The 18,270-nt window shown below is 36.2% G+C and overlaps 1 protein-coding gene across 7 annotated transcripts in view; it reads left to right on the plus strand.

Moving 5' to 3' along the window:
* LOC122622064 (uncharacterized protein CG43427) overlaps nt 1-18,270 on the plus strand; it is a 58,657-nt gene that overhangs the window by 1,258 nt on the left and 39,129 nt on the right. The gene's annotated exons all lie outside the window — the stretch shown is intronic.

Raw genomic sequence — 18,270 nt, forward strand, 5'->3', positions numbered from 1 at the left:
GGATCTTGTTGCTCAGGCGGAGCTTGTAGGTGAAAGCTTGTGTTTTGTAGTAAGGTTTCTGAGCTTGAGTTGTACATTCCCGAGATCCTATCACCGATCTGGTCGCTTTCGCATCTCTAGTTCCCAGCTTTGATGTTTGACAATTGTAGTTCTAAAACATTTCCACACCCTCGACATGCGTTTCTGTGTTGGCTTTGATAGGTTTTTTTCCAAAACATTTTCACTTTGCATGCCAATTTTCTCACTGGCCAGACTTGCAGCACTCGGGCGCCTAGTCATTTATTTGATATCATCATTATCGTCGTCGCCCGAGCAACAGGTTTTAAGCTAATAAGGTAATGGCTAAAAGACGGGGAACCGACTAAATAATAATCGCAAGAAAAAATCCATCATTGGAAAGTTGGTTTGATTGCATTTGCGGAATGCAGCTGCCAGTGTTGCCTAGTTGTGCGACAGGGCGGCGCATTTTTCGCCAGCCGTGCACTTGGCTATTATTTCAGGCTTCATGCTTCATTTGCGTTTCCAGCGGCCCAAGTCGACTTTTGGAGCAATCCCGCCAGCAAGGGCGTTGGATTAGTTTGGGTCGGGTGGTTTGAATGGGACGGTGTGGTGAGGAGCTGAAGGTGAAGGGATAGAAGAAACGCCTTTAAAAGAGCTCCTTCACTCCTACCCACAAGAGGAGTAATAAATTCCTCGGTGTCACAGTGGTTGGCAATTTTTTTCCGCAATTGGCAGTGCGAGTGCGAGAAGTGCGGGTCGTTACACGTTACACGATTTCCGGAGAACTTCCCCAAGCAAATGTAATTTTTTCTATACCCTCAAATGAAAATCAATTCAAAACAGCGCCACCAACTCTCATACTTATCCATATTTAAATATATTTTTTTAAATCAAATTTAATATAAAAAGGATGAATATTTGATGTTTGTTTTTACACAAAATGAAAAAGCGGATACGATTTTTTTGTTTTAAGTGTACTTTCGACTTTTCCCGACGGGTACTTTCTTCAAAGTCTGTTTTTCGGCGAGCTCTTCAGCCGCGGCTGCTTTGTTTATAATTTTCCCATCTTATTGTTTTTGCGCGCCTCGTGCGTCAGTTTATGTGATTTCAGTTTGCCTGAAGCGGAAGCGGTCTTAATGTTACAAATAAGAGTAGCTGTTGCTGCAACCAGAAAACTGAGGAAAAAGGGTGTCTCGGCAGCTTGTTCATTTTCCCCCGCCACTCTTGAAAACTCGCCGTGGAAATTGGCGCCGCTGCTGCCCAAATGCCGCGCTGTTCAATACTTGTTTGCCGCATAATTTCCAAAGTTGCTATTTTTATTTTATGGCTATTTTTCTTCGAGTTGCTTTGTCTGCCCGTCTGCACATTTACCGGTTTTGCTTTTTTAACTGGCTCATTTTGTTTGGTAATCAGAATTACATGGAGAAAAACATTTCATTTTCATTTTCTAATTAGTAAGTCTCTTTTACAGATTGCTTTTTGATCGGTTAACTGAAAACCAGATGAAAGGCGAATTTGCTCTTCCTTAATGTAATCATAATAAGTTAAAATGTAAATAAAGTGAGTATGAACGTGGAAATTTCAAAAGATGGAAAGTTAATATCAAGCATGATGATTCTAGTGACGCCAAAGCTTATTCAAAACCTTGCCACACCTGCTCTAAGTCATAGTACAATTGCATTCGCCAAAGTCTATTGTCGTACCTAAAAACTTGTGAAAATTGTCCCTTACATTTCCACCAGCTAAGTAACGAGTATCTAGATATATGTTAGTTCGTAATTTTTCTAAATAAAATAAGTATTTTTGAATATGAAAAAAAAGATTGAAATATGTGTCATGTAATTTCTTGATACCTATAAATGTAAAACCCTATAAATCTTACAGTAGCTTATTTAAATCAGAATTACATATTTTAAGCCTTGCGATTGACACAGAGGCTCTTTCGATTCTTCCGTTTCTGGGAGGTGCTATCTCTTGTTTTTATAATAATAACCAAAAGTACTTCGCTTTGCCCACCTATATGGGCTCAGTTTGGGCTCGTCGCTTACCAGTTTCACCGAGCAGTACGAGTGACACTTGTGCAATTATTGTAGAAAATGTTATTGTCCACTCCTAGAAGGGAGTGTGTGCGAGTGGTAAAACCCTTGAACCCTTGTTCACAAAAACGAAACGGAAGTCTAAAACAATGAAGGTATTTAGAGAAAACGCTCAGAACGCATTGGTGGCACAGCCAGCTTATTAACTTACCTGTTGTATTCACCAATATGAATTTTCTCACGCACGCAGTTCTGGAAAATGGGGACTGCAATTGCCTGAGTCTATCCCGCTCCTGGTTTTCTCAATGAGCAGAAATACCGCGCGGGTGATTTCAGGCGCGCTGTAAGCAATTCTCAGCTAATGTTTGAATAGTTTCTGTTGAGCTAATACGCTTTTTTATTAGCTATTTTTTCGAAAATAAAAAGACGATGGTTTTGTAGCGAATTCAAACGATTTGGTTTATTTTCCTTTGCGAAGTTTGGCAGTGATCCGCGCATGCATAGAGTACAAAAGCGAGAGTTGAATTGATTGCAGAGCGACTTAATTGCAGAGAGAACAGTAGAAAGCCAGTAGAAAGTCAAAGGTGTAGTTGCAAGAGTAATATAAAGAAACAGAGCGCAAAAGGGGAGATCTTAGATGCTCACGCAGCTGATGTGATCTGATGCAATCCGGATAAGATTATTGATGCCCACAACGGAGTGCAGTTACTTAAAACTAAAATTGCATAACCATCGGCGCCCCAATTCCCTAGGGATGAAAACGAAACGGGCGGCTTAAGTTCCAGCAGCCACCTACTCAAAGAATACTTTCCCATAATATATACATACATATATGTACGACAGCCTATATAACTCCATTAGCAGTAGCAGAATTTATTTCCGCAGGCATTTGTGATAAGTATATTATATCTGTTAACTTATATATTTTGTAAAGCTCTGAATAAAACCTATCCCAACCCCACTTCTGTTAGCCCCTAACAGCTGCTGTTCACTGTGCGATTGGGGTGGGAAATAGCAGCTGTTTGCTTTTTTGGGGTCGTCGCTCCCGAACCCAAAAACGAGTGCAATGGAGTCGACAGCTTGTGACCTATATAAAATAGGATTGGTTAGGTACCGCCGTGTATATATGTATGTGTTTTTACGTATACTCACAAATATGACACTTTTGGATTCCTTGGAAATTGTTTTCAATGTTCCTGTGTTGTGAATACCTTCTGATCCGGAATGGCTCAGTTTCTTTTGTGGACTTAGCACGTCGAGTTAGACTGAGGAATGAATGTTGATTCTGTTCGGAAAGTGACGGAAAACGTTTGATTACTATTATTATTATTTTTTTTTTTTTTTTTTTTTTTTTTTTTTTTTTTTTTTTTTTTTTTTTTTTTAAAAAAAAAAAAAAAAAAAAAAAAAAAAAAAAAAAAAAAAAAAGAAAAGACGGAAAACGTTTGATTACTATTATTATTATTATACTTTTCGACAGGCATCAAAGTAAAAACTGTGCAAAAATATGTGTGGTTGAAAATCATCATATATTGCGTCTTGATATTCAGTCGTACGTTCTCCACCTTGTCCAGCGGCCCATTTATGCAAGTATAGAGCTGTGATTGCATCTAGAACTGCGCCGCAATCGGATTATATTTGTATAAGCCACGAAAGAGGGCCTTGATTAGAGTCAACAGAGGAGGAGTATAGGAACTCAGTCCGTCCATATATAATGAAGCGTCAACGTTTATCAGCGATTAAAAGAAAAAAATAAAAAGTTGTCTATTTACTTAGCGGCACATCGCCCCACCAGCCCACCTCTCAGGTACAATAAAAATAACTCCATTGACATTCTTAAACCAATTAGGTCCTTATTTATTTTTATACCCGTTATTCGTAGAGTAAAAGGGTATACTAGGTTCGTTGAAAAGTATGTAACAGGCATAAGGAAGCGATTCCGACCATATAAAGTATATATGTATATTCTTGATCAGAATCAATAGCCGAGTCGAGTCCTAAGTCCGTCTGTCCGTTCGTCTGTCTCTGTTGTTTTGGTTTTGAAATCGTTTAGTAGATAAATTTAATAATAAATTTAGATAAATTTGGGAAATTCTTGACTAAATCATATATGTACATACGTATTTTATAGATCTACAAATAATTCCTTCATCCGAAATCCGTATAAAAATCTTGATCTTTTTAAAAGGACACAACTAAACTATATGAAAAACGTTCAGAAAAGGCAAGCTCAAAGAAGCTGGGTCTGCAAAAATCGAATTTTTGAAATTTGAAAGGTGGAATCGTTTGACCATCGTTTGACCATGTTTGACCACCAATTACTTTTTTTGACCACGTCCAGTTTTCAAGATATGAAATTTCGAAAATTTTCGAAAATTTTCGAACTTCAAAAAGTTGACTTTTTTTTTTTAAATCGCAATAACTTCGTTTGACCACGTTTGACCACCCTTTAGAATTTTGAAAAAACTTTTAGTTTAAAAAATATAAGCACTTAAGGAATTAGGCATTTTCCATACCTCAAAACTAAATATTTTCAAACTTTTTTTTTTTAATCGAAATAACATCGTTTGACCACGTTTGACCACCCTTTAGAATTTTGAAAAAACTTTTAGTTTAGAAAATATAAGCACTTAAGGAATTCAGCATTTTCCATACCTCAAAACTGAATATTTTGAAACAAAATCGTTTGACCATCCTTTAAAAATGCTTTTTATCGTTTGACCACCCTTTAAAAATTCATTTTTTCGTTTGCCCACCCTTAAAAAAAAATATTTTCGTTTGCCCACCTCTTAAAACTAAATATTTTCAAAAAAAAGGTTTGACCATCCTTCAAAAATGCTTTTTATCGTTTGACCACCCTTTAAAAATTGATTTTTTCGTTTGCCCACCCTTAAAAAAAATATTTTCGTTTGCCCACCTCTTAAAACTAAATATTTTCAAAAAAAAGGTTTGACCATCCTTCAAAAATGCTTTTTATCGTTTGACCACCCTTTAAAAATTCATTTTTTCGTTTGCCCACCCTTAAAAAAAAATATTTTCGTTTGCCCACCTCTTAAAACTAAATATTTTCAAAAAAAATCGTTTGACCATCCTTTAAAAATGCTTTTTATCGTTTGACCACACTTTAAAAATTGTTTTTTCCCCACCTCTAAAAATTATTCTATTTATTAATTGTTTCTTAAAAATAATTAATTTTGGAAATCTCTCTTTCTCTTTCTTACTCCCAAGAAACGATCAAAGACCGGAGGTGTCTTTGCCTATAACCAACATATGCATATAAATAAAACACACATACACATTATCGGTTCTGCTATCTGCACTGAAAAAATCAAATTGAATAAAAAATGAAAATACATAATTTTAATGCTTATGAAAACTCCAAATTAGGTTGGATAATAATATGGTAAAGCAAACACATATTTGTTTTTTGTTTTCTTTTATATAATACATTGGTTTCTGGGTTGTATGTATATGAACCAATTTGCTAGCAACGAAACGTACGACTAATTTCTAGCTATGTAGCTTTTCAGTCGAACAGCAAATTAAGCATATGAAATTGTTGTTGCTCAGCATAAGGAACTAGTGAAGAATAAGCAGAATACACAACATTGTTTTTGTAATATGTACGTATGTATGCATTGTCAATGCGGCAAGTAACACGTGTGCGTGTGAATTGGCGCCACAACTTACTGAAAGTAATTTTTAATTGCAGATATTTAGTTTTAAGAGGTGTTTAAACGATAAAATCCAAATATATTTATATTGTTATATATATTATATATTATATTATTTATATATATAAATATATTATTTTTTTTTAAGGGTGGTCAAACGATTTTGTTTGAAAATATTTAGTTTTAAGAGGTGGGCAAACGAAAATATTTTTTTTAAGGGTGGGCAAACGAAAAAATGAATTTTTAAAGGGTGGTCAAACGATAAAAAGCATTTTTGAAGGATGGTCAAACCTTTTTTTTTGAAAATATTTAGTTTTAAGAGGTGGGCAAACGAAAATATTTTTTTTTAAGGGTGGGCAAACGAAAAAATGAATTTTTAAAGGGTGGTTAAACGATAAAAAGCATTTTTGAAGGATGGTCAAACCTTTTTTTTTGAAAATATTTAGTTTTAAGAGGTGGGCAAACGAAAATATTTTTTTTTAAGGGTGGGCAAACGAAAAAATGAATTTTTAAAGGGTGGTCAAACGATAAAAAGCATTTTTAAAGGATGGTCAAACGATTTTGTTTCAAAATATTCAGTTTTGAGGTATGGAAAATGCTGAATTCCTTAAGTGCTTATATTTTCTAAACTAAAAGTTTTTTCAAAATTCTAAAGGGTGGTCAAACGTGGTCAAACGATGTTATTTCGATTAAAAAAAAAAAAGTTTGAAAATATTTAGTTTTGAGGTATGGAAAATGCCTAATTCCTTAAGTGCTTATATTTTCTAAACTAAAAGTTTTTTCAAAATTCTAAAGGGTGGTCAAACGTGGTCAAACGAAGTTATTGCGATTTAAAAAAAAAAAAGTCAACTTTTTGAAGTTCGAAAATTTTCGAAAATTTTCGAAATTTCATATCTTGAAAACTGGACGTGGTCAAAAAAAAGTAATTGGTGGTCAAACATGGTCAAACGATGGTCAAACGATTCCACCTTTCAAATTTCAAAAATTCGATTTTTGCAGACCCAGCTTCTTTGAGCTGAAAAGGCAAACTACTTGAAATATCCAGTAGTGCAATAACAACTGACCAGTTCGAGTAATCTATCAATTTAGCTCAAAGAAGCTAAGTTCAGTGAAATCGAATTTTTGAAAGCTCGAATTGTTTGTCCACTAATTAGTTTTTTTTGCCCAAGCCCAGTTTTTAAGATACAAAAATTTGAAAATTTTCGAAAATCAAAAAGTTGACTTTTTTTAAATTACATTAAAAATAACATAGTTTGCCCACCCTTAAGTATTCTGAAAAAAAGGTTTGATTTAGAAAATATAACCGATTAAAGAATTAAGCGAATGCCCATATCTCAAAACTAAATCTTATCAATTAAACATTATAAACGTTGGCCCACCATTTAAAAATAGTTGTTATCTTTTACCCACCCTTAAATAACGTTTGCCTGCTCTTAAAAATAATTATTTTTGTTTGCCCACCTCTTGAAAATAAATATATATTTTTAATAAAAAAGGTTTGCCCACCCTTTAAAAATAGTTTTTATCGTTTGCCCACCCTTCAAAATAATTCATTTCGTTTGCCCACGTAAGTTCGGACGCACACGATAAAAAACATTTTTAACGGATGTATAAACGTTTTTTATTGATCATATTTAGTTTTGCTATATGGGTATTCGACTAATTCTTTAATGGGTTACATTTTCTAAATGAAACTTTTTTCCAAATACTAAAAGGTGGGCAAACAATGATATTGCAACATAAAAAAAAATCATTTAAAAAAATAAATTTTTAATTTGTCGAAAGTTTTTGAAATTTTGTATCTTCAAAACTGGATGTGGGCATAAAAAACTAATGGCCAATCTTTCAAATTTCAAAAATTTGATTTTACAGTTCCGGTCTTCTTTGATCTTATTCATTTTCTCTCCATCACCATTGCTGCTCAATTAAATTATGACTGCTGTTTTTTTTGTTGGCTGTTCTGAAGGTTAAACTGGGACGTGGCTTTGGGAGCCTCATGTTAATGATTTGGGGGAACCGTAAACCTTTTCGGGGAGTTACATATATAGACCCCAGCATATCTTTTTGTACTGTCTTGTACAAATAATACTTGATAAATTACGAATAACTCGAATTACTTCACAGTTTTGACGAACAGCGACCGATCTGGAAGGTTCGGATTACAAACATGGTATAGTTATTAATTATTTAACTATGTTCTTCCGAGCGCAAATAAAGACTTTCCTACTTATCAGAGCATTGTTTCGCTTAAATGCAAAAATTTCTCTTACTGGGAAAAGTTTCACTTTTATTTCTATAGTGCTAGTTTACTGTTAACTGTTGCTGTTGTTTTTGGCTTAGCTATTGCACGAAGAGCCGAGCAACTCTAATAAGAAAAAATTAAGAGAAATTGTATTGTCTGCCACCAATGTTGATGTGCATGCTGCAGTTTATAAATGCCAAATGATTCGATAGGAAATATTTTCTGATTGTTAAAAATCAATTTAAATTACACATTTGTACAAAGGTGGTTCTTTAAAAGTTTATTTGTTTTAGGTAAAATCGCTGATTCTGTAATTCATATGAGGACTATATAGAATGAGTATCGCGTCTAATAGGTATGTACTCATTGTGCCACAGGGAGCTATGCAAGCGGAAAGCAAAAAATACCTGTTTTGGCACGTTTGTATTTGAGTGTTCTAGCAACTTGGCAATGTTTTAAAACGAACTTCTACCTTCTACACATTCTTCAGCGATCATAGTATATCTTTTCACTCTACGAGTAAGAGGAATAATTATTTAAAGGATTTGCAATTATTTCCCTTAATCTTTCACTTCACTTGCAAACTGCGCCATTCAGTACCACAAGCATTCAGTACCGCAAATGCATTTCCTTCTTCCACGCGAAGATGAAGCCCCCAAAGGGCAACGAAAATATGATTGAGGAAAATTAAATGAAATCGTGTTTAAGCGGAAAATGCACTAGGAGCCAAGTGGAGTCAAGGGCGATTAGGCGGAGTGCTGGTGCGGTTGGACGGAGGGGTGATGAAGTGTTGAGAATGGGCAATATTGACACTATTGCAAATTCGTTATGGCCAAGAGCGCTCTCGGCGCTTTGCTGAAGTTTCATTGCTGTGATAATGGTGACTTGGCTTTAAAGAGTCCAAAGTGTGGGGCTCGGTTCGAGTTTTCAGCGACCTTCACCTCGCTGGAGGACTGCTCCAATGTGACGACAGATGTGCTCTATCGTGGCTGCCAGGGAACTCGCACAATTTGCTGCGGCTAAATCAGCAGGCGCAGCAGCAGCATTAACCGTCAACTGGGAGTGACTTACGCGAATGCTCTGCAACGACTTTTGTGGCAGTCGAAAATCGCTGCCTCCAAATTTCACTCCTTCTGGAAGTATTCCCATAGTATTCCAGCTTACGTTTCGGATCAGTAATTCCCGTGTTTCCAAACAAGATCAGATATTAAGAGGGCGACATATGTATGTATGTACATAGGTCGATAATCTTGTAGTGTATTTTATTATATCCGTTACTTGTGAAGTGAAGTATTCATATGCATATATTCTAGTAGTGTCCGACTGTCCGTTTGTTTGCCTGGGAATCTCAAAGAACTCGACTATAGCGTTACCTATTATTTTTTAAGATTAGTATTTAGCGTTAAGAAACGGTTATCCTACCTGCAAACTGCATACAATCGGTTTTATTTTATTTCTATTAAAAACAAGAGAGAACGCTATAGTCGAGTTCCCCTACTATCTGATACCCGTTACTCATCTGGTCCGGAAGTGCAAAGGAGAAATTTCCACACTGACAGTTTTTGGCGGTTTGTGGGCGTTAGAGTAGGCGTGGCAAAAAGATTTTTGGCAAATCGAGAAAAATTGACAAGACTAACAAAAATGTGAAAAAATATCAACAACATTTTCAAAAGTGTGGGCCTGGTAGTTTTGGGCGGTCTGTGGGAGTTTTTTGGCAAATCGATAGAAATTTACAAAATTACTGCAAAAATGAAAAAATATTAAAACATTTTTCGAAAGTGTGGGCTATTTTGTTTTCCAATTTCTACCGATATTCCAGAAATGTTGAAATTTCTTGCTCCCACTTTCTGAGTAACGGTTATCTGATGGTCGCTAAACTTAAATATATATAAATACACATTATTATACGTAGAATTCGAGTGAGTTTTCACTGTACATCTATCTCTGTTCGCGCCCCGCTGCGAAAGCCGGTTGTTTGTTATTAGTTGCCCCCAGACAATATTGGCCATGTGTGCGGACCTTGGTATGCGTGCGTTTGTTGGCCTTTTTGACGTCTCTCTTGCCTGCTGCTCTCTCCAATTCTCGCTCATCCTGCTGCCATAGTTGCAAGTTCAGTGACTGCAGCTGGCAGTCGCTGAGGTCTTCACAAAGCTTGCAGCCTTCGATCACAATCAGTTTACGCTTTGCTTACAAAATGGAATGACCAGCCATTGATCATAATCGGCGTTCAGAGCAAATGAAATGGGGAAAGAGGAAAACACTCCTCAGCTTGCATTGGCCAACACTGTCAAAGGTCTTTGAGCCACGTTAATTTCCGCTCCATAAAATCAAGCTTATCAGTTAGTAGTCTTTGTGGCACGGCCCATAGTTTCCCACCCAATTTGTTGACGAATTTTAAAAAGCCACTAAATTATGTTATCCAAAAGGCAGATATAGTAACTGATTAGTTCAATTTTTATAGCACAAATAAGGGTGATGAATAATACTCATTGTCAGAATCTGTCGAAATTCCTCTTTCAATTTGGTTAAAAAAGTCCGCAAATAAGATTTATAACTTTTTGTATTCGCTATATCGCTATATATATATATATACAAATGGTAAAATGCAAAAGTATAACTGTAAATTATATTATGGAAAGCTACATCAGACCATAGAAAACATTTCCATCAAGTCAAGGCCAATGCAATGGGAAAAGTCGAATGCCCTTTCAACGGTTCTCTGTTCTTGCAGCTTTTGTCTTAATGTGCTTAAATTGTCTTAAATTTGTTTTGTTTTCTTGTAGGTCTGTTAAGAAAATGCCATATAAACAACTTTCTTTTCAACATTGGTCGTCTCCGTCGTCTAATTCACAAATAATTATCATTTTTGTAACGATGATTTTGTCCTGCTTGTTGTAATTGCTTGCATTATTATAAAGACTACTAAAATGTATTTATGTCTACCTTGGCACACGTTTTATTAGCTATTAATAAATAGTTTTAGAGGGATAGAGTATCGCATGTACTGGTTTGTTCTGCTGCCATTCTTTTGGTGAAAATGTTTAGCTGACGTCTGACCATATTGGTCAGGTTCCCCTAGCACGTACGTGCTATTGAATTGGGGCTTAACTGGGTTTTTTGGTTAAAGAAAGTTCGCTTTTCATTCTGACAATTAAGGAGGCGTATAGTGTTCTAATAAGTGGAGACGCTCAAATCACGTGTATATACAAATATCTCCTTGACAATTTGCCATTTTTATACCCGTTACTCGTAGTTAAGGTATATATATAAAGTATATATAATCTTGATCAGGATGAATAGGCGAGTCGACCTGGCCCTGCCCGTCCATATGAATGTCCAGATCTCTGAAACTATAAAAGCTAGCATGTTGAGATTAAGCATGCAGATTCCAGACACTCTAACGCCCACCAGCTGCCCAAAACTGCCACTGTTAAAAAAAGGTATCTCTCCCATTTCTAAAGGTATAACAAAAATAATTTGACCACGCCCTCTCTAACGCCTGCAAACCGCCCAAAACCGTCACACCCAAAGTTTTAAATTTTTAAAAAATATTTTTCGTGTTATTATTTTTTGTCCCGATTTCTAGCAAAATGAAAAAAGATGTTGAAATTTCTTGTTCGCACTTTCACTAGATGAGTAAAGTATCAAATAGTCGGGAAACTCGACTATAGCATTCTCGCTTTTTATACCCGTTACTCGTACAGTAAAAGGGTATACTAGATTCGTTGAAAAGTATGTAACAGAGAGATGGAAGCGTTTCCGACCATATAAAGTATATATATTCTTGATCAGGATATATATATTCTTGATAGTCGAGTTTCCACTCAGCTATTTCAAGTGCGAACGGGAGTCTTTAACACTGACAGTTTTTGACGGTTTGTGGGCGTTAGAGTGGGCGTGGCAAAAAGCTTTTTGGCAAATCGATAGAAATTTACAAGACTACTGCAAAAATGAAAAAATATTAAAACATTTTTCGAAAGTGTGGGCGTGACAGTTTTGGGCGGTTTGTGGGCGTAAGAGTGGGCGTGGCAACATGAATCGATAAACTTGCGCTGCTTCTATGTCTCTGGAGTTTGCATGCTGAATCTCAACTTTCTAGCTTTTATAGTTCCTGAGATCTCGACGTTCATACGGACGGACAGACGGACATGGCCAGATCGACTCGGCTATTGATCCTGATCAGGAATATATATACTTTATATGGTCGGAAATGCTTCCTTCTGCCTGTTACATACTTTTCAACGAATCTAGTAGACCCTTTTACTCTACGAGTAACAATATACCCAGAAATAGACCAGGGCAAATAAAAGCCTTAAAAACCCGAAACCAGAACATAAGCCGAATAGATATAAGAGAAAAATTAAAATGCAATGAAAATTTAGTCAGAGAAAGAAGAATACGGCGACAAAAACAGCGCTAAAAATGCGCCTCACAAAAATAGAGCAAGGCGTGTGTGTCTGAAAATGAAAGAAATTATATAAATACGATCCATATAAATTTCTATGCGTATTTGCAGCTATATATAAGCACAGGCATATCCGAGATATTTGTAGAAAGCTCCGTGTTCTCAGTCAGACAGAAAATTTTCCGTTTTTTCTGATTTTCGGTTTGAAAACGCATCTTTATTCTGTTTTTGTATTTCCTTTTTTGCTGCTGAGGCATTTTGGGACAACAAAAGTTATGAGACAACCAAACTTTAAGAACTTGCTAAAAATCAAACTTCCAATTTTCAATTAAGAATTTCAGAAATAGTATAAATATTGACTGGAGTATTAAGGTACTCTTCGCCAGGTATTGCCAGTATGCCGGCACAAGCCTTTTAAATGGCCTCCACGTCTGCATAACGCTTTCCTTTTATCGGCAAATGCGTTTTTCCGAAAAGGTAGAAGTCGCACGGTGCCATATCAGGTGAATTCGGGGAGGGGTTGATTGTTAAAATTTGATTTTTGGTCAAATAATCGACCACAGGCGTCGATCGATGAGACGGCGCATTATCGTGCAACAAACGCAAACTTGCATCTACGCGAACAAATTCTTTGTGTACCCTAGGAATCATAAAACCAAATCTGCATTGTCTTCACTTTTGACTCCTCCGTGCGCGATTTTTTAGGTTTCGGCTCCACCGGCGCCTTCTATTCAGTAGTCTGGCGTTTCGTTTCGGGATCATATTGAAAACACCACGTTTCGTCACAATCCTTTTTTTGGGTCCTTTTTTTGCTCTTTTATTATGTCCTTCGAATGTGGAATTCTGAGCACAACAACCGTGCACTCACCTTTTGTAAGCCCAAATGTTCGGTCAAATTGCGATAAATCGATGTTTTGGAGATGGTCAGTTCTATTTCAATGAATTTCAATGATGATTTCTGCTGATTCACTCACAGTTTCGATGGATTTATGTTGGCCCACATGTTTATCGTCATTTATGTCCTCACGACCACTATGAAAACGTTGAATCCAACATTCGCCATAAACTTGTTTTATCAATTGGAATGTTTCGGTAAAACTTTTACCAATTTTAAAACAAAATTTAATGTTGGCTTTTTGTTTAAAGCTCATTTTCAAACCGATGGCAAAAACATACTGACACTTAAAACGCAATAACTTCAACTCCAATAGATGAAATGAATTTTTACTGGAAGTCGATGAAGGAAAACAGTAAAACGATCAGCAAGTCCATAATTTCCTCGATTTAATTCCTTCGCGCAAACAAACTGAAAATTTACTTTCTAATAATTTACGAGTTGAGCATTTAAATGTTTTTAAATAATTCATAAAATAACCGACAAGTTCACAGGTCTACTTTTTTGTTACTTCGATGAATAATAGGATATGCATAATATTAATTTTCAGATTTTGGTGACGCGTGTTTTGAAAGTCAATTTGAAATTAGGTATTCAAAAAGTTTGATGGACGTGGGACAGATTTGAGAGAGCAAGAAAGGTATTGTTATCCGTTTGTGTTTATATCTTAAATGTTTGAATAGACGCTCATCACAGTCATTTAAAAATTCTTGTATATTCTTTGAAACATGTGGTTCTTAGCATTCTTTTATAGTCCATCTTTAGATCTAGTGTTTTTGTATTTCTGACGTCAGAAATAAATTTCCTAAGCAAACTGTGGTAAAAATTAAATACATACTCTTTTTATCAGAATTTGTTTTCCTAAGCATAACAGTGGTAAAAACAAAATATATACTCTTTTTCTCAGAATTTGTTGTCGTTTGAAGTTGTCAAAGCCTTTCTTAGTTTAAGAAAGACAAGCTGCAGAAGGTTATGCTCATAAACTGTGTACAGTAAACCCAGTCAGAAATGGCCCAGAATTGTAAAACTTTCTAATATAAGAAAGGCTTTTGAGAAAAATCTGTAACAGAGGCTTAAATTTACGAAAATCATAGTATGTACATATAAATTTATTAGATTAATGAATAATAGGCTAGGTATAAACGAATTTCATAGAGATTCTTTCTTATTCTCCAGTAAGTTCACCTCGCCCTGTGCACTAGCATTGTGACAAACTCTAGTTTAGCGCTGATCCAGGAATCTCCTAATTAACGTATAATATACATATGCTTGCATCTTCGGGGCAAAGTAATTGCAATGAGATTCTGTGACAAAGGGAGTGAACAGCTCCACAAATATTTGAGTGGGGTTATATGGAGGTTTATACCTCGTTGATGATGATGACGACAACAAAACCCGCTGATGACTCTGCTACTCTCCAGTGTCTTTGCCCCTTAAAATCTTGGGTTTCTTGGAGATCCACTTCACACACTCCACACTCACATCGGGGCAAACAGTAGCAAAATTTTGAATCTTTTTTTGTTTCCTCCAGAGATAAAATTGTGTCTATTTTTCGGTTATTAATATTATAAACACTGCTTCTGCTTGCTTTTGTATTGTAAACCATTAAGTCGAGTTCCCCGACTATCTGATACCCATTACTCAGCTTTTAAAAGTCCGAAGGAGACACTTCAGCACTGACCGTTTCTGGTGGTTTGTGGGCGTGGAAAGTTTTTACAAAGATGAAAAAATATCAAAACATTTTTCAAAAGTGTGGGCGTGGCAGGCTTTGGGCGGTTTCTGGGCGTGGCAAAAAGTTTTTTGGCAAATTCGTAGAAATTTACAAGAATAATACAAAAATTGAAAAATATCAAAACATTTTTCAAAAGTGTGGGCGTGGCAGCTTTGGGCGGTTTGTGGGCATGGCAGAAAGTTTTTTGGCAAATTCGTAGAAATTTACAAGACTAATACAAAAATGAAAAAATATCAAAACATTTTTAAAAGTGTGGGCGTGGTAGCTTTTGGCGGTTTGTGGGCTTTAGAGTGGGCGTGGCAACATGAATCGACAAACTTGCGCTGCTTCTATGTCTCTGGAGTCTGTATGCTTAATCTCAACTTTCTAGCTTTTGTAGTTTCTGAGATCTCAGCGTTCATACGGACGGACAGAATAAATATAAATAATAATATAATAATAATATAGAATAAATATACTTTATATGGTCGGAAATGCTTCCTTCTGCTTGTTACATACTTTTCAACGAATCTACTATACCCTTTTACTCTACGAGTAACGGTTATAAAAAGTGGATTATATAAGATATTGCCGGAAAGTCAAATGCGTTATCTTGAAGATTGGGAAAATGCTGCCCGATAAATATCTCTGCAGGTGGGTTTCGGCGTTGTGATTCAGCCGATTCCAACAAAAGTTTCCCCTCTCTACCACCGTCGCAGTTTTTGGTAGCATTAAACCATTTAAATTAAGCCCCGTCAAATTGGGTCATTTTAAACCATCATTCTTTCTGCACTCCACTCTGTTGGGGTTTTGCCTTTGGTTGAAAAGGTGACAAGACGCTGGTTTTCAAGAAAACTTTTATTCAAACAACGATGGAAGTTGATCAAATGAAATCAGTTCACACTGAAAATCTTCCGAGATCTCGAAGCTACAAGAACGGATGGACATGGTAAAATCGAATTGAAACCTTGATACTTTTCAACAAATCTAGTACACATACGAGTAACGGGTATAAACATATGTCCAATAGCGATACAATTTTATAAATTTGTGAATGCAAATAAACAGCGAATGAACTGAGCATTCAAAGAATATGGAAATGGGCGTGCAGATTTCTGCCATTGCCTTCCTGCACTTTTCTGGCTCGTTGGCGTTTTAATTAAATTATAAAAAAAACTTTGTATTTGCTAATTTGTTGTATCGCATTGCTAAATCTGTGTCCGAATCTGATGACGATGATGAAAGTGACAATGATGCGTCGTTCTTATGCGGTTGACGGCGACTGTAGTCTCCGCTTTTGAGGACTTCCAAAGAATTTCTCGTTATGATATAGTATAGTTTTTATTGCGACAACCACTGAATTCTTTTTTCTCTAGCAGATTGGTCGGATGAGTCACTAATCACGATCATGCCTGACAAAACCAGTCTTCTTTTTTATACCTATTACTCGTAGAGTAAAAGTGTATACTTGATTCGTTGAAAAGCATGTAACAGGCAGAAAAAAGCGTTTCCGACCATATAAAGTATATACATATATTCTTGATCAGGATCAATACTCGACCTGGCCATGTCCGTCTGTCCGTCCGTTTCTCCGTCTGTCTGTCCGTAAGAACGTCGAGATCTCAGGAACTATAAAAGCTAGAGAGTTGAGATTAAGCATGCAGCGCAATTATGTCGATTCATGTTGCCACGCCCAATACTGCCACGCCCACACTTTTGAAAAATGTTTTTATATTTTTTCATTTTTGCATTAGTCTTGTAAATTTCTTTCTATTTGCAGAACAACTTTTTGCCACGCCCACTCTAACGCCCACAAACCGTCCAATGCTGCCACGCCCATACTTTTACAAATTGTTTTGATATTTTATCATTTTTGTATTAGTCTTGTAAATTTTTCTCGATTTGCCAAAAATCTTTTTGCCACAACCAAATCCCGCCCAGATCTGCCACGCCCACACTTTTGAAAAATGTTTTAATATTTTTTCACCTGCCCCATAAACCGCCAAAAACTGTAAGTGTAAGTGTTAAAATTTCTCCTTCGCACTTCCACTAGCTGAGTAACGGGTATGAGATAGTCGGGGATCTCGACTATAGCGTTCTCTCTTATTTTTTTAAGATTGTAGTGATTGAAATTTACTTTCAAGGTCATTGCAGCTAAAAGCCTTTACCTCTTTTAGACATGCAAATTAATGAATGGCATAAATATTGCCAATCGAAAAAAGAGAAAGAGGAGAACTTCGCACGATCCTCAAGGGCCTTTTTGGTAATCAACCACTGGTTGCCCCAGTTGTAGAGAAGAGAAAAAAAAATAATAAAATAAGGATTGTTTTTTAGCACATTGTTGTCTTATCTGGGTGACGACTTTCAACATTTTAAAGCATATGAGTTAGGAAGTTGTATCAATGGAATTTTATGTGTACACATTTAATATTCGGAAAAGTATATATTTGAATGTATATTATACATATCTCGTTTGTTTATAAATATTATAAAAAAAATACTGAATCATTCCTAATAAGAACATTTAATGATCTAAAAGTCGAAAACTATTATTTCTCTTCTATGGTCTATAGTCTCATTTACTGCGTTGTTAACTTCTAAAAGCGTATACAAATATAATTTAATTGTTTGAAATTGTCTTTTATTGCGTTGCAAGCGCTTGCAACACTTTCTAGGTATAAACATATACATATGTATAAAGAAGATTTTTTGTGGTCAAAATACAATTTCGATATATTCCTCAGGAATTAACTATTTTTGCTTTCTGTGTGGTTCGTGGAAAGATGGGTCTTGGACAACCGGGAGACTTGAGGTCTGATTTTTGCTCCGGACTCGATCTGATGTTAATGGCAAGAGAGCGAACGGCTTCAAATGCATTTGTGGAACAGCTGCGCATAGAAAATGCTTTTTCTGTCATCATCAATAATACCGCCATATAGACACTTCTTGCCGCTTGCCGCTCATCGCTTTGTGGTTACCTTTGCTGCCGCAACAAATGCAACAAACAAATTGGCACAATTTCTCCTTCATATGCGTGTTATGTTGCAAACACCGGGTCTTGGTCGTTGCTACCAACAATATCCCAGGAAAGAAAAGTAACCGCTGCAGCTTCAGCAGCTGACACATCTTGCGGCCGAAACAGTATCCAGCGTTCAACGTTCAATGTTTAACTCTCTTTTCTGCAGCTTTTGCCGGCGCTGCTCTTGCAACATAAATTGCGCACAGCTGCCGCAAAACGCTTTGTATACCCTTTTGAAATAAATCCTCGATCGGGCGTGAATCGAGCCCCGTGCTCTGCTTGCATTTTTTG

This window comes from Drosophila teissieri, chromosome 3R (genome assembly GCF_016746235.2).
Source record: "Drosophila teissieri strain GT53w chromosome 3R, Prin_Dtei_1.1, whole genome shotgun sequence".
Classification (NCBI taxonomy): Eukaryota; Metazoa; Arthropoda; class Insecta; order Diptera; family Drosophilidae; genus Drosophila; species Drosophila teissieri.